This window comes from Giraffa tippelskirchi, chromosome 6, assembly GCF_054371585.1.
Source record: "Giraffa tippelskirchi isolate mGirTip1 chromosome 6, T2T-mGirTip1v1.2.pri, whole genome shotgun sequence".
In the NCBI taxonomy this organism is placed as follows: Eukaryota; Metazoa; Chordata; class Mammalia; order Artiodactyla; family Giraffidae; genus Giraffa; species Giraffa tippelskirchi.
In genome coordinates, this window is record NC_137280.1 from 122,175,712 (window position 1) to 122,203,028 (window position 27,317).

The following is a 27,317-nucleotide window of genomic DNA, read 5'->3' on the forward strand; positions in this document are numbered from 1 at the left end:
GCCCCATGGAACAGAATTGCCCAGCTGAGCCCTGTCTGAATTCGTAACTCAAAGTTTATGAAATATAAATAATGGCTGTTTATAAATAATGGCTGTTTCTTGAGCTACTAAGATTTGGAGTAATCTTTTTATGCAGCAATAAATATCCACAACAGCAGAGGAGCCCTGAAGATTTTTAGGAAGGAGAGTGACATGATTTAATGTGCTGTGTTGGGGTGGGGGGGGTGGGGGGAATGGAACAGAACAATTCTCTGGGCTACTGCTGTAGTGTAGGTAAATGATGACCAAGAGAGGGGCAATGAGGTGAAGAGAAATGCTGAGCTAATTTGAGCTACATGTAGAAGGTAAAATTAACAGAATGTAGTAACTGATGGGAAAGAGGAGAATCAAGAAAGATTCCTAGTGTTCTGGCTCTGATGGATGGTGGCACCACTGCTGTGATGGAGAAGTTTGGAGGAGAAGCAGGTGTGGGCATCATGGATGGGGAGAGGAATGAGTCCATTGTCGTTGTGTGAGGTGAGACAATGCAGGATGGGGTGGGTAGCAGCTGGAGAACTCAGGAGATCCACCTGGACCGGAAACCCAGGTTTGAGAGTCATGCAGTAAGGGATGGTGATGAAAACCCTAAGATGGATGGAAGGACCAGGACTCTCACTGCGAGGAATGAGAAGAGAAAAACCGGGCACAGAACCACAGAGAGCAGGAGAGCCGAGACTGAGTAGAAACAGAGCACGTCTAGCCAGCTAAAGCTGCCCCTCCTGGCTGAGCCCAGAGTTTCTTACCACCTCCCTTCTCCCATTTCCTGTCCCCTAGGAACTCTGTGGCTTTGAACATGACAAACACTGAGGCAGAGAAAATGTGGGACTAGGCTCTCTTCCCCTGGTACTCGTCAGAAATGCATATGCCACCCCATACCAACTTCCTTAATTTTTTAAATGTTCTGCTGTATCCTCCTCTCTTCATTCCCTCCAGCCTGATTGTTTTCTTTTAAATGCTCCTCATTTCTTTCCCATTTCATTTTCTTTCATCTGCAACCTGCTATTAAGGTTGTTTTCCCCACAGCTATTTTGACACCAAAGCAGCTTAATCTATTCTCCTAATTAGCTTGTGATACATACACAGAGCCCAACATCCCCTGCACAGCAGCATCTCCCACACAATGGGGCTTTCCTCCTGCATGTTCCTTGGTTCCTCTGACCAGATCTTCCTCTCCATGGTCAGGGGACCATGAGCCTGGACCACTGGTCTGCCCCATGACTACTGCAGTAGTCATCTTTAGAGTTCTTCCATGCAGTGAGGCATTGTCTCCAAAAAGCCCATTAGAATGTACCATGAAAATTAAGGAGTACCAATGGGAGGTCAGATAATGGGAGGTCAGATAGCTTTCTTTGAGAGTTAACTTCTGATAGGATAAGGGAACTCAGTCAAAGGGGAACTCAATTAAGACACTGGATAGAAGAATCCAACTCAAGTCCAGATACAGGAAAATGTAAAAATGAACCCGGAGAGTGGACAGCTGGCTCTGGGGTGAACGGTGGCAGGGGGAATGTTAAGGGGAGCAGCTCAGAAGAAAGACATAGTGCACCCTGAGGTGGGGTGCCAACACCATGCAGAGGCAATGCAACAGCCTCACAGAATCTCATGCGCTTTGCCTCCTCTGAACTGCTCTGGTGGTGCTTCACGGTATGCTGAAAACCAAGGGATCTTGCAGCACTGCCCATCACATAAAAACAGAGGTGTCACAACATTGTCCATGATATAACCAGAAACTTCTAAACACACACATACACACACACACAGTATGTTTTCCCCACAAAACAGGCTGCTGATAAAGCTAATGAGCCTAAGCTGGCCAGACTCACCTTGGAATTTGCATGATTGGCTGGGTTCAGCCCCAGCCCAAGCGGAAAGAGGAAGAATCTGAAACAGGGACTGAAATAGCATGCCTTTCTTCACAAGTCCCCACTCTGTTGAACTTGTTGGCAATTGACTTAACAGCCTACAAAAACTCATTTTTAGCCTCATGACAATCCTGAGAATTTTCCTCATCTTAAAGAGGCTTAGAGGCAACCCCTTGAAAGCTGGACAAAGTCATAGCTTTCTCAATAATTCCAGGGTTCCCCCTCCAGCATCAGCCAAGACTCTAAGGATCACCCCATGAGTAGAAGTTATCACAGGATAATATACATAGAGAGACTTGCACCAGGCCTGAGATTTGTTAGGTCCCCCATGTGGGGTTCTCTAACTCCAAATGCCACAGCCTTTTCCACAGTGTTTCATGGTGTGCTGAAAACCAAGGGGTCTTGCAGCACTGCCCATCACATAATGCAGAGGTGTCACAACATTGCCCATGATACCACCCGAGACTTCTGAAAACCTGGGTTCCTTAATTCCAAGAACAGTCTCTGTGATCTGAGCCCCCTCCCTAGCTGCCCATAAAAAGAACCACCAACCCTCAGAAGGAAGAATCGTGCTGTTATCTGAGCTGCAAATAGTGTTTATAAACTCTGAAAAACCCACAGTCCCTTGAGGTCTGCACTTCTTTGTCTGAGGCTCACACCCTCCCCTCTAGCCCCCTAATTCTCTGCAGGAGAATTACAGAAACTCACCATCACACTTCAGTACACATCTCCTGCTCTTTCCCTAAGGGGACTTGGGCTATTCCAAACTCTCTCTCCAGTATATATCAGGCTCTTTTCAATAAAGCTTATGGAGCCTGGACTCCCCAAATAATCACAGAAAACACATTTCCTAGACAAGAATATATTTATTCTAAGAAGCATTACCTTCTTAATCTGCCTTGCCCTTTGCACTCCTGATGACCTCCCTAATTGAGTTTTGACAGTATTATATATTAAATCATAACTGATACAGTTAGAGCAGGGTCAAGGCCTACACTGTCCTTCTGCCCTCATCCTATCAAAGCTCCTGGGTAAATACACATCTGCAGCTTCTGGAACATCCCAAACCTCATTTCCAAAAGCAGAAAAGTACAGAAACTGGAGAGATGTGTTCTTGCCCTCAAAGGTAACATATTTGTTGCAGGTGGCTGATCTGGAGAATACACAATGTGACCGAGAACATAGGTTTTAGACTCCATCAGACTGGAATTAAAATTTACTAGCTTAGCCACTTACCAGCCCCATAGCCCTAAGCAAGTTATGAATTTTTTTCAGCACCTGTTATTTTAATCTGTAAAATGGAGATGACAATAGTACCTGTCTCAGAGGGTTGAGAGAGAACATTATAAAGCGCCTGGCACTGAGCAAGGCACTGGGGAAGCACTCGATAAATGACATTTATTAATTATACATTATGCTAGGGACGCCTTTTATAAATTTTGAGCTTTGTAGTTTGGTGCAAGGGCTATCCTGGGATGAGAGAACCAGGTGTCTTCCTAAACAGTACTGGGTAGCATCTATAATTTAGCTGTGATCTCAGGAGCCATCTTCACTGCCTGGTAATAGGTTTTGGTGTTACCAACATTTAGGCACCCCTACATCTTCAGATTTAGTGGTAAAGAACTCGCCTGCCAATGCAGGAGACATAAGAGACACAGGTTCAATCCCTGGGTCAGGAAGTTCCCCTGGAGGAAGGCATGGCAACCCACACCAGTATTCTTGCTTGGAGAATCCCATGGACAGAGGAGCCTGGGGGGTCTACAGTCCAGGGGGTTGCAAAGAGTCAGACGTGACTGAAGCAACTTAGCATAGCACACACCTTCAGATTGCCTAAAGCTATCAATGGCCTTCACACAGACTCTTGGTCCACTCTGGGCTGAAAAATTGCCATTTTGTTGTGTTATTTCAGAGATGATTGGATGAAAACAGACATCAGCAACCATCTAGCTCAAAATCCAAACCCCACACATGGAGATATTAAATCACTGAATTCAATAAACACCCTACCTACCTCCCAGCCCAGCTCATTTCTTCTTTCTAAGTCACTCCCACTCACCTTTGGAATGGCAGTATATTAGCTGGATCAGCAAATATTTAATGAGTACCTACTGCATTTTAGGAAGCATGCTAAGCAATGGGAGTAAAAGCAAAATGGGCAAAAATATCCCTGACATCATGGAACTTATATTCTAGTTGGGGGATACAGACAATAAACATAAATGAGTGAGTGGTATAGAGAAAAATAGGCATGTTCACATGGAAAGGGAGCAGGGAAAGAGTCTGCTGGTTTCTGTAGAGTATTTGGATGATTTTCTCCCTAGGGCTTTTCTCCCAAGGCCTCCCAGAGGCCTGCAGAAAGCAAGGGAATGATATCTGGGAAGAGCATTCCAGAAGCAGAACTCACAAATACAAAGGCCACAAGTGGGAGCAGAAAGAGTCTAAGATATTGGAAGACCGGCAGGAGATCAGAGTTTGTGCAGTGGAGTTATCAAGAGTGAAAGTAGGAGAAGAGATCAGAGAAATAGTGGAGGGTCAGATCAGGAAGAACTTGTGAACCAAGGCAGCAACTTGGTTTTTAACTTGGAAAGATAGGCAGGCAGTCTGGGCTGCAAGAAGAAGAGAGACAGAAGCACTCTGAGTGGTGTACTGAGAACGGACTGCATGGGTAGCAAGGTAGGAGCAGAGAGGTCATTTAGGAGGTTCCTACATTATTTCAGGAGAGAGCTGATGGTGACTTGGGCCAGAAGATGCCAGTGAAGGTGGTGAGAGGAAAGCTCAGACCCCACTAGCTACAGGAAGCCTCATTCTGTCTTCTTTTGTGGTGCTTGCACCATCATACCATTTTCATCCTGTATGTTAGTTGTTTCTTTCCCCCAACTGACTCTGAGCTCCTTGAGTTAATAACTCTATTTTATGCATTTCTATAATCTCAGCAACTAACCGAGTGCCTAGCACAGAATCCATAGTCCTAATAAAATGAACAAACTTTTTTTGTCCTCCCACTACACGCTAGATGCAGTAGGGACATTCACCAGTGGTCTATGGCCCTAGAGAACATAGCAATGAATGTGTATGTTATCAAGAGTGATTCTGAAGGCTCCTGGTTTGTTGTTTTGCTGAAGCACAAATTCAAATTACTTGCCTGAAGATTAGCATGCAAGAAAAAGACATTTCTCTAGCGATTGGGTCCCATGACTACCCAGAATACAAGCTCTACCCAATTTGTTTTTCTCTCCTTTTTCTCAGTGGCATTTTGCAGGGGGATTCAGATATTTCAGGATCCACAAAGATCTCTCTCCTGAAAGTCAAGAATCTATTGTAGATGCAGTATCTCCCTTCATCAGGCTCATATTCTACTGGGGAGACACAGACTATAACAAAATATAAGTGCTATAATAAGATGGAAATATGGAACAGAAATAAGGTTATTTAACATCTGAAAATCAATTAATGAAACATACCATATCAATTGGGCTTCCCAGGTGGCACTAGTGGTAAAGAACCTGCCTACCAATGAAGGAGACGCAAGAGACACGGGTTTGATCCCTTGGTTAGGAAGATCCCCTGGAGGAGGGCATGGCAACTCACTCCAGCTTTCTTGCCTGGAGACAAGAACGGAGCCTGCCAGCCTATGGTCCATAGAGTCACAAAGAGTCAGACAGGACTGAAGCGACTTAGCATGCACACAGACCATATCAATAGAATTCTTTAAAAGTTACTATCTCAGTGGACGAAGAAAAAGCATTTAGCAAAATCCAACATGCTTTCATGATAAAAATCTCAACAAACTAGAAACAGAAGGGCATTTCTTCAGCATGATAAAGCATATCTACAAAAAACCCTACAGTTAATATATTAATGATACCAAAACTGAATGCTTTCCCCCTAAGATAAGGAACAACAGAAGTATGTACACTCTGCTACTTTTATTTATCATTTTACCAGATGTTCTGGCCAGGGCAATTAGACAAGAAAATGAAATAAATAAAAGTCATACATATTGGAAAGGAAGAAGTAAAACTATCTCTATTCACAGATGATACAATCTTATATGTACAAAATCCTAAGAAGTCCACTAAAAAATTATTGGAACTAACAAATGAGTGCAGCAAGTTTTCAGAATGTAAGACTAAAAATGTATTGTATTTCTATAGACTAGCAATAAACTGGGGCTTCCTAGGTAGCTCAGCTGGTAAAGAATCCACCTGCAATGCAGGAGACCCCGGTTCAATTCCTGGGTCAGGAAGATCCCCTGGAGAAGGGATAGACTACCCATGCCAGTATTCTTGGGCTTCCCTGGTGGCTCAGATGCTAAAGAATCAGCCTGCAGTGCGGGAGACCTAGGTTCAATTCCTGAGTTGGGAAGACCCCCTGGAGGAGGGCATGGCAACCCACTCCAGTATTCTTGCCTGGTGAATCCCCATGGACAGAGGAGCCTGGTGGGCTGCAGTCCATGGAGTCGCAAAGAGTCAGACACGACTGAGCAACTAAGCACAGCACAGCACAGAAATAAACCAACCGAAAATGAAATTAAGAACACAACTCAATTTACAACAGCATCATAAAGAATAAAACAGTTAGAATAAGTTTAACAAAACACTGCATATCTGCAGTAATTAAGACCCTGTAGTACTGGCATTAAGATAGACATATGCACCAATGGATTAGAACTGAGAGTTCAAAAATAAATCCTCACTTCATGGTCAATTGATTTTTAACAAGGGTCTAAGATCATTCAATGGGGCAAAGAACAATATTGTCAACAAATTTTGCTGGGACAACTGGGTAAGTCAATGCATAAGAATGAGGTTGTAGTCTTAACTCACATCATATAAAAAATTAACTTAAAAGGAATCAAAGACCTAAATGTAAGAGTCAACACTATAAAACTCTTAGAGGAAAACATAGCAGCAAATCTTCATGACCTTGGATTAGGCAATGGATTCTTAGACATGGCAACAAAAACACAAGGAATAAAAGTAGAAATAGATAAATTGGACTTCATCAAAATTAGAAGCTTTTTTGCTTCAAAGGACACTATCAAGAAATGAAAGACCATAGAATAGTACAAAACATTTACAAACCATATGTGACAATGGACTCATATCTAAAATATAAAAAACATACACAATAATAAAAACAGATGATGCAACTTTCAAATGGTAAAAATATCTGAATAGACATTTCTCCAAGAAAGACATACAAATGGCCATAAGCACATTTAAAAGATGTAAAGTAATTAGCCCCCAACTAAAATAAATAAATTTATAAAAAAAAATAAATAAAAAAAAAATAAAAGATGCTCAAAATCTTTAGTATCAGGGAAATAGAAATTGAAACCACAATGGGATATTACTTCAAACCCAGTAGAACGAATATAATAAAAAAGTCAGAAAAAGAAAACAAGTGTTGGTGAGGATGTGGAGAAATTGGAATTTTTACACATTGCTAAGAGAGTCCTCTTTACATTGCTAAGGAATGTAAAATGGCACAGCCACTTTGGCAAACAATCTAGAAGTTCTTCAAAAAGTTATACATGGAGTTATTTAGCAATTCTAACCCTAGGTATACACCTAAGAGAGATGAAAATGTATGTCCATATGAAAACTTGTACATGAATGTTTATAGCAGCATTATTTATACTAGCCAAAAGGTGGAAACAACTCAAAATGCCATCCATTGATAAAGAGATAAGCAAAATGTGGTGTATCTATACAACAGAATATTATTCAACCATAAAAGAGAATGAAATATGGATACAAGCTACAACATGCATTAGCTTAGAAGATATTATGCTAAGTGAAAGAAGTTACACAAGACCGTGTATGGTATTTGTTTATATGAAATGTCAGAAGAGGCAAATATAGAGAGATAGAAAGTAGATAAGTGGGTGTTTAATATTGGACAGTTTCTTAGTTGAGGCTGCTATAACAAAGTACCATAGAGTAGGTGGCTTACAAACAGACATTTATTTCTCACAGTTCTAGAGGATGGAAGTCTGAGATCAGAGTGACAGCACTGTTGAGGTCTAAAGACCCAGCATTGTTGGAGTCTAAAAGTTACAGATTGCTGATTGCTTGTTTTCTCCTCATATGGCTAAAAAAGAGTGAGTTAGCTCTCGGTCTCTTATCAAAATGGCACTAATCCTATTCATGAGGCTCTCCATCCTCATGACCTACTCACCTCCCAAAGACCCCACCTCTAAATATCATCACATTGTGAATTAGATTTCAATATAGGAGTTTTCGGGGAAAACAAACTTTCAGACTATAACTATTGTGATGGTAGGTTAAGAGATGACAGCTAAAGGACATGGACTTTCCTTCTGAGATGATTAAAAGACCTAAAATTGATTCAGTGATGGCTTCACAGTTTTGTGGATATACTAAGGAAACATTTAATTCTGTACTTTAGTGATTTATATGGTATGTGAACTATATCTCAATAAAGATGTTAAAAAAACAAAGATACAAAGTGGGTAGAATAAAAATATATAACATGTTTAATCAGAGTTCCAAAAGTAGGAGAGAAGAAAAAATGGGTCAGATGCAAAATTCAGAGAGGATTCTCCAGAACATATAGGAAATACCAATCCACAGATTCAAGAAGTCAAACAAATCCTAAGAAAGATAATTTTTTTCTAATCACCTGATGTGGTATAGTGAAACCACAGAAGACCGCAAATGAAGGGGAGGGAAAAAAACAACATAAAAGTACTCAGAGGAAAATGATAAAGAGGAATCTTGACAGCTGACTTATCAACAGCAGCAATAAAAGCCTAAAGACAGAGAAATTGCATGTACAATGTACTGAAAGAAAATTACTACCAATCTAGATAAAGATAAATGATCACTGAGAGATTTCAACTTTAACAGAATAAGGTGACAGGGAGGTTTCTCAGGAATATCTGGTATAATTTTTGTGTATGATGGAAGAAGAGCTTTAGCACTGAGCCACAAGACCTGAATTTTAATGCTAACCCTGTTACTACTAGGGAAAATAAAAATTGGACAGTTTGCAGAGCCTCTAGGCAAGTCAGTTTCCTCATCTGTATCACAGGCATGTCTACTTACCTCACAGAGCTGATACAAAGCTTAAATAGAATAGAATAGCTTGAATAGAACCACATATCCAAAAAATCATTGAAATCTCTAAAGAATGAAGCAACATGAGGTATACTGATATGAAACTACCTTCAAGACATTTTGTTAACTGAAAAGAAGTAAGATATTTTATAGTGTATATAGCAGGCTATTACTGGTGCATAAAGAAGGAGAGACTATAGTAGTCTACATTTATATGCATAGACTATTTCTAGACAGAAACACAAAAAACTGATAACAATATTTGCCTCTGGATAGGAAAAGTACATATCTGGGAGACAGAAAGAGGAGACCTACCTGACAATTTTTATGACACCTTTAAAAATAGAACCATAAGAATGACTGGTAAAGTATACTGTAATATATATTTGTATAATTTTTGTTGTAGAATTTGTGTCGTTTTAAAGTCAAAGTTTTTAAAAACATGGCACAAAACACAGATATCATAAAAGAATAGACTGAGAAATTCAAATATCCAAAAGTTAAAGGATCCTGCATGGTGATAATAAAAATATCACGTATTTTGCATGTCTTACCTATTCAAAAATTAATAGTAAAATAATTAATATTTAAATGTCTTTGAAGCTCTCATGTTACATGGCTCCCATAACATCCTTGTCCCTCTCTGTACTTTACCATTCATCCTAGGAGCCCTTTCTCTGGGTAGCAAAGCATCCCAGCCTTTGCACCCCAACAGAGGGCCTCCCCAAGTCATGGCTCCTTGGGAATAGGTTCTGCATCCCGTCAGATTCTCCTTTACTCCTGGGTGATGTTACTGATGTTTAGATTTTTACACTCCTAGCTCTGTGACATTCTACAAACCACATGGGCTAATGGAAGCAATAGAGCGGCAGCCAATTTGCATGTCATTTGATGCTCTATTCCTCTAAGAGCAAAACGTGTACCAGCTTCCCACCCATGACTCCTATAAATAAATGCCCACATCTCTTCTTCTCAGGCACAGACTGACAAAAACCCCTAGCCTACCACTCACTACTCTCCTATAGGGAATGGTGCTGTGCTGTGCTAAGTCACTTCAGTCATGTCAGACTCTTTGCGACCCCATGGATTGTAGCCCTCTAGGCTCCTCTGTCTATGGGATTTTCCAGGCAAGAATACTGGAGTGGATTGCCATGCCCTCCTCCAGGGGATCTTTCTGACCAGAGATCAAACCCACATCTCTTAGATCTCCTGCATTGGCAGGTGGGTTCTTTACCACTAGTGCCACCTGGGAAGCCCTGTAGAGAATACACATCCTCAACTCCAGCCCCACAACCTCTGATCAAAATCATCTCTGATTTTTTTTTCCATTTTCAATCTCATCTCCCTCCCTGCTCAAAGCTAGAAACAATTTCCTGCCACAAATTTTGGTTGTCAGTCTCCTAGGCATAAAATATTCACTTTCCTAGAACAAGAGAGGACATAGTAGTCCATTTTGAACCATGTAGCTTCTGTCGTTCAGTCACTAAGTCGTTTCCAACTCTATGCAGCCCCATGGACTGCAGCATGTCAGGCTTCCTTGTCTTTCACTATCTCCCAGAGTTTGCTCAAACTCATGTCCATTGAGTCGATGATACCATCCAGCCATCTCATCCTCTGTTTCCCCCTTCTCCTGCTGCTCTCAATCTTTCTCAGCATCAGAGTCTTTTCCGATAAGTCAGCTCTTTGTATCAGGTGACCAAAGTATTGGAGCTTCAGCTTCAGCATCAATACTCCCAATAAATATTCAGGGTTGATTTCCTTTAGGACTGACTTGATCTCCTTGCTGGCCAAGGGACTCTCAAGAGTCTTCTCCAACACCACAATCTGAAAACATCAATTCTTCAGCACTGAGCCTTCTTCATGGGCCAACTCTCACATCCATACATGACTACTGGAAAAAACATAGCTTTAACTATATGAATTTTTGTTGGAAAAATGATGTTTCTGCTTTTTAATACACTGTCTAGGTTTGTCATCACTTTTCTTCCAAGGAGCAAGTGTGTTTTAATTTCATGGCTCCAGTCACCGTCCACAGTGATTTTGGAGCCCAAGAAAATAAAATTTGTCATTGTTTACACTATTTCCCCATCTATTTGCCATGAAGTGATGGGACTGGATGCCATAATCTTAGTTTTTTTGAATGCTGAGTTTTTTGCCAGCTTTTTCACTCGCCTCTTTCAGCTTCATCAAGAGGATCTTTAGTTCCTCTTTGCTTTCTGCCATTAAAGCTGTATCATCTGCATTTCTGAGGTTGTTGGTATTTCTTCCGGCAATCTTGATTCCAGCTTGAGTTTCATCCAGCCTGTCATTTTAAATGATGTATTCTGCATATAAGTTAAATAAGCAGGGTGACAATATACCACCTTGATGTACTCCTTTCCCAATTTTGAACCGGTCCACTGTTCCAGGTCTGGTTCTAACTGTTGCTTCTTGACCCACATACAGGTTTCTCAGGAGACAGCTAAGGTGGTCTGATGTACTCATCACTTTAAGAATTTTCCACAGTTTGTTGTAATCCTCACAAAGGCTTTAGCATAATCAATGAAGCAGAGGTAGATGTTTTTTCAGAATTCTCTTTTTCTATGATCCAATGCATGTTGGTAATTTGATCTCTGGTTCCTCTGCCTTTTCTAAATCCAGGTTGTACATCTGAAAGTTCTCGGTTTGAAGCCTAGCTTGAAGAATTTTGAGCATTACTTTGCTAGCATGTGAAATGAGCACAATTGTGCCACAATTTAACATTCTTTGGCATTGCCCTTCTTTGGTATTGGAATGAAAACTGACCTTTTCCAGTCCTGTGGCCACTACTGAGTTTTCCAAATTTACTGGCATATTAAGTGGGGCACTTTCACAGTACCATCTTTTAGGATTTGAAATAGCTCAGCTGGAATTTCATCACCTCCACTAGCTTTGTTCCTAGTCATGCTTTCTAAGGCCCACTTGAGCTTCTAAATGAATATATAAACTTTTTCTGTAAGTTCAATCATGGCCTAAGATGATACTATTAAATGCATTTTAAGCATCATATTGTATGAGCATTTTCAAAATTTAGATATAGTTGATTTATAATGTGGTGTTAGTTTTGCCTGTATAGTAAATAGATTAATTATATATATATAAATATATGTATATACATTTATATGTACATTTCAGATTCTTTTCCATTATAGGTTATTACAAGATATTAAATATATTAATAGTTCCCATGCTATACAGAGGGGGCTTGCTTTTTATCTATTAATATTTTATATATAGTAGTGTGACTCCATTAATTCCGAACTCCTGATTTATCCCTCCCCAAAAGGCATTTTGATTAAAAAGAATGACGAATCTTTTACATTGCACTTGTAAGTGATATCATAGTGTTTGTCTTTGTCTGACTTACTAGCCATAATATTCTCTAGGTTCATCTACATTATTGAAAATGGCAAAATTTCAACATTTGTTATTTGTAGGAATCTAAAAAATAAAACCAATGTATATAGCAAAAAAGATCCCTGACTTAAAACTATATTCCAAAACACAGTAATCTAAACAGTATGGTACTGGCACTAAAACATACACATGGATCAATGAAACAGGTTAGGAAGCCCATAAATAAACTCAAGCATTTACAATCAATCAACCTATAACAAAGGAGGCAAAAATATACAATGAAGAAAAGGCATATCTTCAATAAGTGGGGCTGGGAAAACTGGAGAGCTACATGTAAAAAAATGAAATTAGAACACTCCTTAACACCATATACAAAAATAAACTGAAAATGAATTAAAGGCCTAAATGTAAGAGTGGATATTCTAAAACTCTTAGAGGAAAACATAAGCAGAGCACCCTTTGACATAAACCACAGCAGTAGTTTTTTTCTGGATTCCTCTCCTAGAATAATGGAAACAAAAGCAAAAAGAAACAAATGGGACCTAATTAAACTTTAAAGCTTTTGCAAAGCAAAGGAAACTATAAACAAAACAAAAAGGCAACCTACAGAATGAGAGAAAATATTTGCAAACAATGCAGCCAACAAGGGATTCATTTCCAAAATATAGAAACAGCTCATACAGCTCAGTATCAAAGAAAAAAACAACCTAATCAAAAATTGGACAGAAGATCTAAATAGACATTTCTCCAAAGAAGACATACAGATGGCAAATAGGCACATGGAAAATGCTCAATATCGCTATCATTATAGAAATGCAAATCAAAACCACACTGAGGTACCATCTCATATTGGTCAGAATGGTCATCATTAAAAGGTCTACAAATAATAAAATTGGAGAGGGTGTGGAGAAAAGGGAACCCCTTCCACAGGGTTGGTGGAAATGCAAATCAGTGTGGCCACTATGGAGAACAGTATGGAGGTTCCTTAAGCAACTAAAAATAGTTACTGTATGATCCATCAATCCCACTCCTGGGAATATATCCATAAAAGACAAAAACTCTAATGTGAAAAGATATATGTACCCCAGTGTTCATAGCAGCATGATTTACAATAGCCAAGACATGGAAGCAGCCTTGGTGTCCATTAATGAATGGATAAAGATGTGATACATTTATAGAAAGGACTATTACTCAGCCCTAAAAGAGAATGAAATGATGTCATTTGCAGTAACATGGATGAACCTAGAAATTATCATACTAAGTGCAATGTCAGACAAGGAAAGACAAATACCACAGGGTATTACATAGATATGGAATATTTTTAAAAGATACAAATTAATTTATTTATAGAACAGAAGTAGACTCACAGGCATAGAAAACAAACATGGTTATAAAAGGAAAGGTGGGGGAGAGAGAAAATGGTAATCTGGGATTCATGGATGCACATTAATATTTATACATAATAAACAATGAGAAGCTACTGTATAGCATAGAGAACTACATTTTGTAATAACCTATGATGGAAATTTTTCTGAAAAAGAATATATGTGTGTGTGTGTGTGTATGTAACTGAATCACTCTGCTGTATACCTAAAACACTGTAAATCAACTATATTTCAAAAAAAAATAGACACAGATTCAAAGATATGGAGAACAACCTAGTAGGTACCAGTGAGGAGAGGGAAGTAGGGAAGAGGCAAGACAAGGGTATGGGTTTAAGAGGTACAAACTACCATGTATAAAATACATAAGCAGCAAGGATATGTGGTACAGCATTGGAAATGACAGCCATTATCTTGTAATAACTTTTAATGAAGTATAATCTGTAAAAACACCTGAAACTAATATAATATTGTAAATATACTACTATTAATGTTTAATCACCCAGTCTTGTCCAACTCTTTGTAACCTCATGGACTGCAGCATGCCTCACTGTCTCCCAGAGTTTGCTCAACCTATACATACAGATATATATATATAATTTTGCTCAAACTGTAAATCTACTATACATCAATAAAAACAAAGAACGATGAATCTGGAGAAGTATGTGCACGTGTGGTGCTGTTCACAGTTCTGATCCTTCTTGCCAAAGTACATGTTTTTCTCCTAATTTGGGACAATGTGATCACTGAGCAACCTCTTCCAACAATTCTTTTAAAATACGAAGGAAAAAGCAGTGGTGACAGAGAAAGAAAAGGAGAAACAGAAAGGGAAAAAGCAAAGATGATTGCAGAGGTAGAGACCACTGAAAGATAAACAGCCAAGTAAAAAAGAAGAGTTTTTTGTTGTATTTTTCTAACAACTGTATTTACTGGGACTTCCCTGGCAGTCGAGTGGTTAACAGTCCATGGTCTGATTGCAGGGGTTGCAGATTCAATCCCTGGTTGGGGAACTAAGATCGCGCATGCATGCAGTGTACCCAAAAACAAACAAATGAAACAGTTATAGTTACCAAGAAGGCATGACCAATCATAACTGAAATATGAGTTACAAAAATTACTCAGGAAAGCAGTAAATTTATCAAGAGTACCAAGTAATACTAAGATTAGCTGGTGTTGATACAAGTAAATACGTTCTTGAGTCTGGATGAGAACAGCAGATAGGTAGAGATGATATGGTTGAGTTTCGCTGTAGCAAAGTTTTTACAGGTTTTCTTTACTTGTGTTTTATATCTTCATAGCTTCTTTCCATCACATCTCCAAATTATTTTCTCTTTGAGAGGTTAAGGGGCAGTCCCCTCCTTGTCCCCCTCCTCCCATACCCACACCTCTCTGAGACTTACACTGAGAGCATACAGCACAAAGAATACACTCAGCCACTGGAAGGTGATGAACAGCCAGTTCTTTCAGCAGATAACAACACTTCATAGCCTGTTTCCAAAACATTTGAACTCTATAATGCATGCTCACTCTGCTACAAGGAATTACTGAAAATTGATCCGCTCCTCAATACCAAGAAGCAGTATTATTGTTCATTGTCTGGTTGTTTACATGTCATCTGGGCTTCAGGGCACATAAGGAGAGATTGCACAATTAAGGGCAGTATCAAGGGACCTGGAGAGTGAGATGGCTGAGAACTGTTCAGAGCCTGGCAAGGACTTCTCTGCAGAGTAATCACAGACACCCGTACAGAGGAGTCACGGCTAGAAATCAAGGTCAGCTGGAGTGTTCCAAGTGGCGGACCATTTAATTCAGCCCTCTCCAGTGGCTCTTTTTATTCTCAGTATAATTTCTTAGTATTCCAGAGTGTTAGAGATAAGAAGGGCTTAAATATACTCCATGTTTTTCAATGTTCTCATTTACAAGCAAACAACAGTAAAACCCTGAAACCCCGAGAGGTGGGTAACTTCTAAGGTCACAGAATTAGTGAGATAATCAAGGCTGGAGTCCAAAGCTCTGACCCCAATCCAGTGCCTACTCTTACAGTTACATTATGGTTACCTTCTCTGGGCCCCAGTTTTCTCATCTGTTGAACGGAGACATAATTAGCCCCTCTCTCTTTGGCTTCATGTGAGAATAAATGAGATCATTCACGTGAAATGCACAGTACAATAAATGTTTGAGGCTCATAGTAAATACTCAACAAATGAGAATTCTCATGATCACTAATATTATTAGTAATATTGCCACCTTACCTATGAAGAAACTAAGTACTGGAGCTTCAAGAAGACTTGACAAAAGAAAAAGATTTTAAAATAATTGTTTTTGAACTCTAAACCCTAACTTGTTATGGACCTTTGAGATGATTACTCTCAGGAACATGTTTCTTGGGACAAACATGCTGTGAATCCAGCAAAATTGCACCTCTCATACCCCCATTGGAGAAGGCAATGGCACCCCACTCCAGTACTCTTGCCAGGAAAATCCCATGGACGGAAGAGCCTGGTAGGCTACAGTCCATGGGGTCGCTAAGAGTTGGACACAACTGAGAGACTTCACTTTCACTTTTCCCGTTCATGCACTGGAGAAGGAAATGGCAACCCACTCCAGTATTCTTGCCTGGAGAATCCCAGGGACAGGGGAGCCTGGTGGGCTGCCGTCTATGGGGTCGCACAGAGTCGGACACGACTGAAGCGACTTAGCAGCAGCAGCAGCAGCATACCCCCATGCCCCCGAGGGCTGGGTTGAGAACTCCAACACCCAGGAAGAAAACTAAACTCAAATTGCCCTTCACTTTCAGTTTCCTCATCCTCAACACCCAGGTTGGCAATGAAGCCATCAGTAGACTGAAATTCTGTATTTGACCTGCCTCTTCCTGTAAATTTCATTGCTCAAAATCCCAATTTTTGTTAATCCTCTAATCTGCTTAATGACGCACAACAAGTGTTTAAGGATTAATGAACATGTTAATAAGAAAAAAAGAGATGAGTTTACCAAGGATGCCTGGAAGATAAAGGAATGAAAGCCAACAGAGAAAAATATTAAAGGGTGTGATTAACTGTATATAAGAAAGATACAAATACTATGGCTGTTTTCCAAAAAAGCTCATCACATGCATCAGATTAAATTGCTCTTTTTTCCTGAAAATAAACTAGAGACTTGTCTCCTTTGTAATGGAATTCAACCCTTGGTTCTTATGAATCAGGATCAGATTGTAACGTTCTTGCCCAAAAAGTAGTGGAATTATTTCCAGCCAATTCAGAAGCTGTTCACTTTTGGTTATTTAGATCACTAACAGAATTAAAATACAGAGAAGAAGAGCCAGCTTTCATACAAATCAAGGGAGAGTGAAGAGAAAAGAGGGGGAGAAAACCTGCAGGCAGGAATCAGACCAGCTCACAGCCTTTGCAGACTCTAAGACTCACTCCAAGGACCAGACCCAACTCCAACTCATACTGTACTTGTCACTCATTCCCTAAGACCTCATATTCCTCTCTCAGAAAAAGTCATTTTAAGACAAGCAAGAGACAACAGAGACTAAGAGAGAAGGATGGTGCTGTCCCTTGCCAGGGATTTTGTACACGATTAGCATACACGATTCTGTTCAAGCTTTGTACCAGCCCTGTGTAGTAAGTGAGCAGACATCCCTGGGGTACAGATGAGGAAGCTAAATCCCCAAGAAGTTCTGTGACTTGCCTAAGTTTGGTTTTTTTTTTCCCCAATAGGGTGAGGATTAAAATTCAAGTTTGTAGTTCGGTACTAAAGCTCTTCACACACATATACACAAATTATACTGGAAATCTCTCCCCTAGAAAATTCCCTGTCACCTGAATTCAGTAAGAGAAATCTAGCAGAACAAGGGAATGGCAGGCACAGAGGAAAGAAACTAAGTTTTGTGAGCACTTACTACAAGCCAAGCACTCTGCTATGCCTGCTCCATGCACCACACTCTCAAAACAGAGGCTCTGCGAGGGAGATGCTATTGTGTGCAGAGATGGTCCCATTTTACAGATGAGGACACTGGGTCACGGGAAAGCAAAATGACTGTCATGGGCTTTAGTTTCCTCATCTACAAACGTGTAGGATTGAACTTGACAGTCTCTGAGTTCTTTTCCATTTCTAAGGTCTGTGATTCTGGGACAAATAAAGAGGCCACCTTCCCCACGTAGTGGAAGGAATACCTAGATCTCTTCTTCCATGACCACTGGCTCCCTCCTTGGTGTGCAGGAGCTAACTCCCATCATCGGAAGCCCTCCTAGGCCGGAGGGGGTGGGGGTTCCTCTGAGAAATGGGAAGCCCGCATGGAAGTTTCTTTTGTCCTCTCCAGGTGAAAGAGTCCCATGATTCTCAGCATGCAGTCCAGACCCACTAGCCCACAGATTCCCATGGAAATGAGGCTTCCAGCCAGGCAGATCCATATGCTGAGTGGGAGGCCCACAGACACACAACCAGAACAAACTTCCTGAGATGCCCAGAGAGAAGCCCACTTTATGCAAGCCTCCCCACCACCCACCTGCCTCAGCCCTCCACTCCTCACAGCAAGAGCCACAGCCCCAGAGACCGAGCCAACACATGGAGGGGATTTATGGATGCATCTGGCTTAACCAAGGCTAACTTCCGTTTCCTGATGTTGATAAGAGCAGCAGCCGCCAAACATCTGTGTTCCCATATCTCATGCCACCCACAGCCCCCAGCACTCTGCACAGCCCACCCCAGTCAGTCCTTTCCATGACTTTGTGCTGTGGGGACTGCCGTTTCACAGGTAAGAAAACCAAGGATCAGAGGTTAACTGGCTAAAGTCACCACTAGGAAGTGAAGGACTTGGGAGTACAATCTAGGTCCTTCTGACCTGACAGCCTGCTCTCTTAGCAGCTTCCCCCAGGCTGGCACCAGACCCAGTGCTCACCAAGCACCTGTTGGAAAGCAGGCGTGTCCATATGACAGAAGGACAGGAGACCTGCAAGGAAGAGTTCCTTGCTCTGGGAAGAAACACAGGCCTGTGAACAGGCTGCAGCAAAGCAGTGCTCAAAACACAAGGGAGACCCTGCACATAACCCTGGGGAAAAGAGCCACTCCCTCGCTAAAGGCTAGAGGTGAACAGGGTCAGAGGGTGGGTAGGACCTGGTGTTTATGCTCAGGGGAGCTTCTTTTTTCATTCACCCTACAGTCAAAATTCACATGTTTCAAAAAAATACAAGAGAATCATCTCTAGAGAAGGTCTTTAGAGGGAAAAGGGATGGGATAAACTTGATGTAAAGAAAGGGGAGAAATCGTCACTCATTCACTCAAACAATTTTGAGTACCTACTATGTATGCCCCAGCCTCAATGCAAGACTCCTCACAGAGTGTAAGGGGAGAAACTCTGAACAGAGTAACTTCAAAAGATATGCAATTAACAATTGCAGTGGGCGCCAAGCAGGCAAAGTGAATTATGTGAGTATTTAATAGAGCAATCTGATTTAGTTTGACAGGGTTGTGGCGGGCCTAACTGAAAACATTTAAGTAGAAGCATGAAAGATGAATAGGAGTCCATCAAAACAAGGGAGGCTGGAGGTGGGACAAGCATTACAGGATAAGGGAACAGCATACACAAAGCCCTGAAGTCTGGGGCACTGAAGGAAGGCCAGTGTGGAAGACTGTGACGAGGTGAGTCAGCAGGGATGGGCCAGGAGAGTTCCACAGGGCCTGGCCACACTGAGTTCTGAAGGCTATGCTCAGAGTGTTTCGTCACTTTGCAAGCACCAATGGGAAGTTACTAAGCTGGCAAGAGATGAGCAGAGTTTCTCATGTTGGAAAAGCTATGCTGGCTATTGTACAATGGATGGATGTGGATTTGGGGGAGCTAGAAGCAGGGAAATTAGCTATGAGGTTAATGCTTCCACCCAGGTGACATTGAAAGGGCAGCAGCAGATTGCGTTGGTGACATCTGCAGTGAGTCAGGTGACATTTTTGGCAGGGACTGGGATGGGGGCAACAAATAAGACTGGAAAGAGCTGGAGCCCCATACCCTCCCACCTGGACCTCACAGCAGCTCCAGACACAAGGAAATGGGGGTCTCAGCCTCTCTAACACCACTCCTTCTCATTTGGGAAAAGCTAAGCATAGTCTGGGAACCAGCTCCCCCAGCCTTTGCTCTCATGTGAACCCTCTCCACTGACAGCTAAGTGGAAGTCCCCAACCAGGGATCCCTGAGGCAGGAGGAGGACTGGCACTCCTGAGAGGAAAATAGATAAAAAAACAAACGAGGGGACAAGAAGTCACCAATATACCTCACAAAAGAAAGAAACTGCAGATCTCAAGAAGCAAAGAAACCAGTCCAACTCTTAATAAGTACTTTCTAACTGAAGAAAAATCCTAGTATTATTACAAAAGTATATCCAATCATTTCTAAATGCCATCTTTTATCTCATCTCAGATTTCCTAGGGAGGATCAATAGACTTGTTTGCTCGACTCCAGAAAGAGAAGCAGAGATAATGATGCCATCCAGGGAGGCACCAAGCCAGCAGAGCCAACAGCAAGGGGCCAGAGCTCCCCACTTTCAGACCAGCTAGAGCCTTACACAAGCCGTTCCCCACTAGCAGTTCACAGAGCAGCTCCCTTTCCAATCTCCCCCCACACCCACCCCAGGGCTGGTGGTTCCATCATCATCCTACTAATGAGAATAATAGTTACAATCTATGGCGCATCCACTGAGACCCAGACCCACGTTTCAGATTGTGTCATCACAGTTATACAGACAATGGACTTGAGAGTCAGGAAGGTTCAGCAACTTGTAATTGACTTAACTAGGACTCAAACCCCAGGGCTCAGTTCTGAGCCACCTTTAGCCGCTTTGCTAAACCTCCCACTGGGCTCTCCTTGGACCACCACTCAAGATACTTTGGGTAGTCACTTGGAGCCAGGGCAATAGAGGAAGGGTTGGCAGGGTCCTCTTCTGTAATGAGGATGAGAATGATGGCTCTCACTCTGTCCTCTGCCAGACAGCATACCCCCTGTTGCCTGCTGGGCTGAAACAAGGAGAGACAACCTCAGAGCTGAAAGCCAAGGGCCTGGGCACCAGGTAGTTGGAGGCCATTGGACTGCAGCTCCCAGAAAGGACGGCCCTGGAACCCCAAATCCAGAGCTGACGCTGATGGCTCTCCCTGCCCCCTCTCCACTTGTCTCCAGGACAGACAGTATTATCCCTGGGGCTTTAGGTTGGGAGATCTAACGTGATAGTGAGGCAGCAGAGTTCAGGGCCCTGGAGTCAGTCCAGTGGGACTCTAACCTTGGGAACCTTGAGAAAATCATTTCCCCTGTCTGCGGTCATAGTTCCCCCATCTGCAAAATGGGAATGACAGTAATAGTCTTCCCTGGGTGGGGGTTATTGCAAGTGCTGGATGGGACAATGCGGGTAAAGCCTGGCACACAGCAGGCTGTTAGCTGTCATCCCACCTTCTAAGTCCAGAAAGATCTCTCATCCATCCTGCAAGAATGGCCCATCAGGTTAGTGTTGCCAAGAAGCTTTTCTGGGAGTGGATGTGCACACATCCCCATGCAGGAGAGCAGGGCGGAGCACCTGCCCTCCACCTAACCAGCACAACCAGAAGTTCACTGGAGCCTCGTTGGATCCCTCTGCAAACACCCTATGCAACTGATGTGGAAATGTAAACACAGAAAGGCAAAGTGATTTATCCAAAGCAGTAGTCATGTATGGATGTGAGAGTTGGACCATAAAGAAGGCTGAGTGCTGAAGAATTGATGCTTTTGAACTGTGGTGTTGGAGAAAACTCTTGAGAGTCCCTTGGACTGCAAGGAGATCAAACCAGTCAATCCTAAAGGAAATCAAGCCTGAATATTCATTGGAAGGACTGATGCTGAAGCTGAAACTCCAATACTTTGAAACCTAATGTGAAGAGCCAACTCATTAGAAAAGACCCTGATGCTGGGAAAGATTGAAGGCAAAAGGAGAAGGGGATGACAGAGGAAGAGATGGTTGGATGGCATCACCGACTCGATGGACATGAATTTGAGCAAACTCCAGGAGATGGTGAAGGACAGGGAAACCTGGCGTACTGCAGTCCATGGGGTCCCCAAGAGTCGAACACAACTGAACGACTGAACAGCAACAACAGCACAGCCAGGAATCAGTGCTCCAGGCAGAAATGGTGATCCAGTGCATGCTTCATCATTTCACACCCTCCTTTGTTCTTCCTGTGTAAAGCATGCCAATGAGTATCTTGCCATTCATTTATGGAGACCACAGTTTCATCCAGACACTGTGCTGTGCTCTGCCCTCAAAGATGAACATGCTGATATGAACAGATGATTGCAATTTCCGGCACTGGTGTCTGTAACAAGGTCCTGTAGAGACATATAGGAGGTGGCAATCAACCCTGCTGGGGTGACAAAGATAGAAAGCAAAAGCTGCTGTAAGGAGGGACACCACAGCCAGGAAGACAAGCGAGGCTGGGGAGGATGATCCAGATCCAGGCTTAGAGAGTTACTGGGAGGGCCTGAGCCCAGAGCACCCCTCTGTGTCCCTGTTTCCCTGTGTCTGTGTGCTGCCCTGGCCCACTCTCCTGGAATTTCCCCTGGTTAATCCCCAGCAGCTGTCCCTGACATCACCTAACACTCTCCTAACCTGTAGGTGCAATACCCCACAGAGTAACCTCCTGGAGGCACACTCACTGAGTTCCAGCCGTGCTCAGCTCCTGACACCTGCCAAAGAAAGCCAACAATGTTCAGGCAGCCTCAGTCTCAGATTCTCTTGAACATTCGCCCTGCACCTTCCTCTAGGGCTGCTTCTGGGCCAGGAGCTGGGGACCACAGTGTGGCCTGTGCTGGCGTGACCAGGCTGTCACCACACTCACCCCTGTGGGGCCTTCTTCAGTTCCTAGCTCCAGGGCCCTCCCCAAGCCTCACTGAGCCAGCTCATCCAGCTGCTTTATTATTAGCAACAGCAACTACTACTGATTTTTAATGCTTACTATATTCCAGGCAAAGAAAAAAAAATTTTAATTAAAATGAATATTCTGCCCAGAATCTGCAATTCATGGTAACACATGCTACCCAAGAAAGACAGCTGAGTCTGTCTCCTTCAGAACCTTCCTTGACAGCAAACTTCAACTCCTTATAGACTGATCATATTTTCCTCTGGAGTGATAAGAGAACCTAAACGGTTCTACTCCAGAAAGCATGGATATTTCAGGATTATTTCAGGGACCAAATGTCTCTGTGATAACAAGATCCATTCTCCTCCTCCAAATGCGGGCCTGTGAGAATGATTAAAACGATAGACAGGCCTGCTATTTTCCAGCAATCTATAAAGACTGCAGCAATATACCCCAACGTCTCCCCAGAGATAAAAGAGTAAGATTAAATAATTTGAAGATAATTTCTTCCATGAAAAGAATAATGTTGCCATCAAAATGAAAACCCTTGTAATAAAACCAAATTATGCTGAGACCTCGGGAGTACTCTGCCTCTCTCCTGCCATTTCCAGACAGCACTTCTGCAAATGCAGTGCTGGAACTGTCAGCACGGCTTACAGGGGAGGTGGAGGCTGGAGGATTGCAGCTGCCCACACGGCCCGGTCCTGCGGGATAACATGGGCACCCACTCGCATATTAAGTGCCCAAGTGAGTGAGCACACAACAGAAGAGAGAAGGCTGGCCAACACCAAGGAGTCAGAACCAAGCTGGGTCCGGCCTCAAGGAAACCAAAGCAACCAGCCACTCTGCTTTGTCCAGTCGGGTCGAGTTCAGCAAGTTCAAGTTTCCCACTTGGCTGGGGGCCTGGGCGTCCAGGGGCAAATCTGTGATTAGAACCCTGCGGGCTGACAGCAGCAAAAGGCAGCAGATGGGACTTGTAGGGGTGCCTGTAGAATCGAATTCTGCTGGAACCAGGGATCTGAGCAAACCATGTGCAAGGCTCCTGCAAAGGCTAGAGTGGGAGAAACTGGGCAGAGAATGTCTTTAAGCACGCACATGAGGATTCCGTTTCTGTCTCAGCACAGCACACCAAAAAGGCTGAAGATATCTTTTCTTCTAATTAAGGGTGTGTGCGAGACAGTCTGAATTAAAGCACAGAGACACATACTAGTCACTTTAAATGCAACGAGAGGGGACTCCTCCTCCCCCAAAGAATCTATTGACAGCCACAGTCCTGGCCCTCAGGGAAATCTTTACATTCATATTAAGGCAATACAGGCAGAGAAAACAACAGGTGTGTTCAGTGTGGGTCTTCAACTGAAAGTCTCAAACACAGATTGCCTGGCCCCCAGGATTTGGTTTGGCATGGGGTGCTTTCTTACTGGGCAGTGAGTATCACCAGGGATTTACTTATTTCATGGTGTTTAATGATTCACTGGAGCCTCAAAGGGGAGGCCAATTGGTCTTCACAACTAGCCAAACCGGGGGCAGAGAGGAAAGATGAAGAGCATAGCCTGAAGCTTCAGTAAGGCCGGGTGTTAACAGGAGTCCACCCCAAGGAAAGGCTGTCTCCTCCTGGGGCCCCCTCCTACTCTTCCTTTCCTCAGTGCACCCCTCTAGGGTGGCAGGAGTCCACATGGACCTGTCCTTCTCCCTCTTCTCAACTTGACTGCTGGGTCACCCTGGTGTGCTGAGACCCGAGCAGGGCCTAGCATACAGTGGGTTCTAGGCACTGGGTAAACAACGATGAAGTCTCCAGGTCTAAGGCCTGAAGTCTGTGCAGTTAACTGAAAGAGGCACTTTGCCGTTCCTACCCCCTCAGTTCAGCCCTCCCTGTCCTACATTGTTTCCTCCTGCCTCTCTCAAACTCTGCTCCCCCAGGAGGACCTGATGCCATCATATACTTAGCTCTTGGGCCATTTTCTCTGCCCTGGGACTCCCATTCCAAGCTGTTTCCCTGGGATGAAAGATGTTGTCCCTATTTGAAGAACATCAAGCTTAACAGAGAAGGGAAGGAGAAAGGCTGGAGGCAGAGAAGAAAGAAGGAAGAGAGGCGGAGAGAAAGAGACCAAAAAGTATCTGACTTCATTCAAGCAAAAGAAACTGAAAAGCAAGAGGAAAGGCAGAGGAGTCTATAAGCGCTGAAACCCAGAGGACCACACCCCACCAAAAGAATCCAGGGAAAGTACTAGTTTAGGCCTTGATGCCAGACAGACCAGGATTCGAATCCCAACTCTGCCATTTCCTAGCTACGCAATTTAGGACAAATGACTTGACAACGCCAAGTCATTTCATCATCAGTAGAAGGGGGATGCTAACACCAGGCTCTCAGGACTGTTGTGAGGAATAAACGAGCTGATGTAGATAAACCCTTCAGGGGAGTGCCTGGCACGAAAAAGAAATTCAAGAGCCAGTAGCTGTTAAACTGTATTTGTATTTCTAAATCAAAGAGGGGCCTCTGCTGTGCAAGGAAGGTACTTCCTTAAGTTATAGGATGGAACTGACTTTTAAAATCTTTGAGATTCTCTTTATATACAAAGGGAGAAGCTTCTAGGATCCCTTAAAGATAAGAGAATAAGGCTGGAAAACAGTTTTTAGGGGGAAAAAATGCTTTGGCGATGACACAGACAACTCGACGTTAAGTCTCCATGTAACAATGTTTATGGTAGCTTTCAATAATTCTCCCACTGTGAGAAATATTGTAAGTTTCACACTATTCAGGGGGAAAAAGAGTCATGTCTTGTTTCACTTTTTTATACAGCCAATTTCATGCACTTTTGACAACTGTAGCATATCTCTAAGACATGATTCTCTGCCCCTGCCCTCATGCACAGAACATCAAAACAACATATTAGGGTGGCCCCAGGCAAAAGAAGAAAAGGACAAGTGCGCAAGACTGCGATGACAAACCTGGTTCATCTCTGGCGCCATTCTCACTGATCAGCAAGAGGCTGCCTGGTGCCTTGTCTTGCAGGAGTCACTAAGACAATATCATAATTGATTAGTGATGTGTGCCTTGGACCCAAAATAGTGTACCTAGGACTCTAGCAATGTGTTTTTGACATCACAGATTCTGTGCTAATTCTCCAGCTACTTAGGAGATGAATTATGACCACATTCTACTCAATAGTTGCTAAAGCAAGGAGGGGTCCCCCAGGGAGAGGCCCCAGGAAGAGGATGGTCCAATGCTTAGTGAAAACGTACCACCTTCCAGGACAAAGTGGAAGAACCAAACTTAGTTGGGACGTGATGAGAGACATCTGTGAGGGTTAATTTTATGTTAACTTGTCCAGACTAAGGGAAGCCCAGATGGCTGGTAAAACATTATTTCTGCATGACTTTGTGAGTGTGTCTCTGGAAGAGAATAGCATTTGAATTAGCAGATGTGGTAAAGATCAACCTCACCAAAGTGGTTGGGTGTCACTGATCCTGGGTGTCACTAAGGGCCTGGATAGAACAAAAAGGTCAGGGAAGGGGGAACTGACTCTCTTCTTGAGCTGAGACATCCACCTTCTCTTGCCCTTGGACTTTGGTGCTCCTGGTTCTTGGGACTTTGGGACTGAGATTGGGACCTACACCATTGCCCACTGAGTTCTCATGCCTGCAGACCAGGGCTGAATTATACCAGCAGCTTTTCTTCTTCTCTAGCTTGTGGATGGCAAACTGTGGGACTTCTCAGCCTCCATATCAGCAGGAGCCAATTTCTATGATAAATTTCTATATGTGTTTGTGTGTGTGTGTGTGTGTGTGTGTGTGTGTGTATGGTTCAGTCAGTTCAGTCGCTCAGTTGTATCTGACTCTTTGCAACCCCATAAACCACAGAACACCAGGCTTCCCTGTCCATCAGCAACTCCTGGAGCTTGCTCAAACTCATGTCCATCGAGTCAGTGATGCCATCCAACCATCTCATCCTCTGTCATCCCCTTCTCCTCCTGCCTTCAATCATTCCCAGCATCAGGGTCTTTTCCAATGAGTCAGCCCTTTGCATCAGTATGAAGTACATGAGCTTCAACTTCAGCATAAGTCCGTCCAATGAATATTCAGAACTGATTTTCTTTAGGATTGACTGGTTTGATCTCCTTGCAATCTAAGGGACTCTAAAAGAGTCTTCTTCAACACCACAGTTCAAAAACATCAATTCTTCAGTGCTCAGCTTTCTTTATGGTCTAACTCTCATCCATACATGACTACTGGAAAAACCATAGCTTTGACTAGATGGACCTTTGTTGGCAAAGTAATGTCTCTGCTTTTTAATATGCTGTCTATGTTTGTCATAGCTTTTCTTCCAAGGAGCAAGCGTCTTTTAATTTGTGTCTTTTATTTAATATATGTATTAAATAAATTGTCTTTTAATTTAATATATATATGGTGGTGCTAGTGGTAAAGAACCCACCTGACAACGCAGGAAACATGAGATGTGGTTTCGATCCCTGGGTCAGGAAGATTCCCTGGAAGAGGACATGGCAACCCACTCCAGTGTTCTTGCCTGGAGAATCCCATGGACAGAGGAGCCTGGCAGGGTACAAAGAGTCAGACATGACTAAAGTGACTTAGCATGCACGTATGCATATAGGTTTTATTTGGATCTGTTTCTCTGGAGAATTCTGACTAATAGAACATTTTAACAAATAGCTATTTGATCATATTAGTCCACAGAAAGTTTG

At 42.7% G+C, this 27,317-nt stretch overlaps 1 protein-coding gene across 1 annotated transcript in view; it reads right to left on the bottom strand.

Moving 5' to 3' along the window:
- Positions 1-25,730, bottom strand: part of SPOCK1 (SPARC (osteonectin), cwcv and kazal like domains proteoglycan 1) — a 653,451-nt gene extending 627,721 nt beyond the window's left edge. The window contains exon 1 of the mRNA XM_081500638.1: positions 25,564-25,730. The gene's annotated coding sequence lies outside the window, so the exon portion shown is untranslated. The remainder of the gene's footprint in view (positions 1-25,563) is intronic.
- Between the last annotated feature and the right edge of the window lie 1,587 nt (positions 25,731-27,317).